Here is a 2,500-nt window from a genome sequence, read left to right on the forward strand (position 1 = left end):
CAACCTCTCGCCAGACGGTTCTATGGGTTGCCATAGAATTTCATTGATTTTAACAAAATTCAAAATTGCGGAAAATCCTCAAGGCAGAATATGACGTGATATGGTGTGATGGATTCGGCTTGACCCATGGATTCCAGAGATAGTTGAATTTTGTTTCTATCCAAAACGCATCATGAGATAAGAGCCAAAAGACATGTTTCCTATTTATAGCGCCCCCTAGCAGCCAATTTGTTCCAAATTTTTTGTGGAGCTTTGTGAAGGGGTGCGGCATAAGGGCTCCAAGTTTCGTCAAGATATCCCAAAGGGCCGCCGAGATATGAGTGCATTTCCTTTTTTGCGTCCGCGCAGCCAAATTTGATTGGCTGCCACGGCCAAACGCTTAGGAAATTCAAAACACTGGGTATAACTTTTGTGCAGGTTCGTCCACTTATGCTATCTTCCAAGTTTGGGAGAAATTGGTCAAAAATTGAGGGAGGAGTAGCATTTTAATTGATTTTCACAAAATTCAAAATGGCGGGAAAACTATATGGGCGGAAAATGACGTCATGGGGTGCTTTGGATTCGTCTTGGCCCAAGGATTCCAGGGATACCAAGTTTTTCAAAATCAGACCAACGGTTCAAAAGTTACAAGCAGAAATGTACCTGCTACTTTGACCTGTTGGTGGCGCTAGAGGGTTTGAGGTAGAGGCATGAAATTTGCTGAGAGTAATGATGAGACTGTCTAGAATCTGTGTGCCAAATTTCACAACTTTTTACCAGACGGTTCTATGGGCTGCCATAGACTTGCAGAGGCGGAAGTGGACTGAATAATAATAATAATAATAAATATAGCTGCAAGCAGCAATGTGGGGGCCAAGCAACTTATGAGCCTAGTCGGAAGGCCAGCAGAATGCACTTGGGCCAGGTAATGCCCTTGTGCAGCTTAGTCCAAAGTTGCTATCTACCAAGTTTGGGAGAAATTGGTGAAAAATTGAGGGAGGAGAAGCATTTTAATTGATTTTTTCAAAATTCAAAATGGCGGAAAATAGTAAAGGCTAAATATGACGTCATAGGCTGCGATGGATTCGGCTTGAGCCAAGGATTCCAGAGATAGTGGAATTTTGTTTCTAGCCCAAACAGATCATGAGATATGAGCCAAAAGTAATTTTTCCTAGTTATAGCGCCCCCTAGCTGCCAAGTTGTTCCAAGTTTTTTGGGGACCTTTCTGGTGGCGTCTGGCAAAAGGCCACCAAGTTTCATTAAGATCTGCCAAAGGGCGGCCGAGATGTGAGCACACATCCTCTTTTGCGTCTGAGGAGCCAAATTTGATTGGCTGCCACTGCCAAACGCTTATGAAATTCATAAATCCGTGTAAGATTCTTGTGCAGCTTCGTCCACAGTTACTATGTACCAAGGTTGGGAGAAATTGGTCAAAAACTGAGGGAGAAGAAGCATTTTAATAGATTTTCACATAATTCAAAATGGCGGAAAATCTACCAGGTGCAATATGACGAGACAGGGCGCGTTGGATTCGATGTCTCCAAGGCATTCCAGAGATCCTAAAATTTTGACGATCAGACGTATGGTTCAAAAGTAACAAGCAGAAATGTACCTGCGAATTTGACCTGTTGGTGGCGCTAGAGAGTTTGAGGTGGTGAGTTCAAACTTGGCGACAAGACCCTTGAGGGAGCGTAGAATCAGGCTGCCAAATTTGAAAACCTCTAGTCATATGGTTCTATGGGTTGCCATCGAATTTCATTGATTTTAACAAAATTCAAAATGGTGGAAAAACCTCAAGTCAGAATATGACGTCATAGGGTGCGATGGATTCGTCTTGACGCATGGATTCCAGAGATAATGGAATTTTGTTTCTACCCAAAACGCATCATGAGATATGAGCCAAAAGACATTTTTCCCAGTTATAGCGCCCCCTAGCAGCCAATTTGTTCCAAATTTTTTGCTGCCCTTTGGAGAGGCGTGGTGCATAATGCCACCAAGTTTCGTTAAGATACGCCAAAGGGTGGCCGAGAAATGAGCACACATCCTGTTTTGCATCTGCCTTCCAATTTTGATTGGCTGCCACGGCTAAACGCTTAGGAAATTCTAAAAACCGGGTAAGTTTTTTATGCAGCTTAGTCCCCAGTTGCGATCTACCAAGATTGGGAGAAATTCTTCAAAAATTGAGGGAGGAGAAGCATTTTAATTGATTTTCACATAATTCAAAATGGCGGAAAATCTACTGGGTGGAATATGACGACACAGGGCGCGTTGGATTCCTTTTGAGCCAAGCATCCCAGCGATACTAAGAATTTGATGATCAGACATAATGTTCAAAAGTAACAAGCAGAAATGTACCTGTGATTTTGACCTGTTGGTGGCGCTAGAGAGTTTGAGGTGTTGAGTTGAAATTTGGTGACATGATCCTTGAGGCAGCCTAGAATCAGTGTGCCAAGTTTAAAAACCTCTAGTCAGACGGTTCTATGCGTTGCCATAGAATTTCATTGATTTTAACAAAATTCAA

This window comes from Neoarius graeffei, chromosome 18, assembly GCF_027579695.1.
Source record: "Neoarius graeffei isolate fNeoGra1 chromosome 18, fNeoGra1.pri, whole genome shotgun sequence".
NCBI lineage: Eukaryota > Metazoa > Chordata > Actinopteri > Siluriformes > Ariidae > Neoarius > Neoarius graeffei.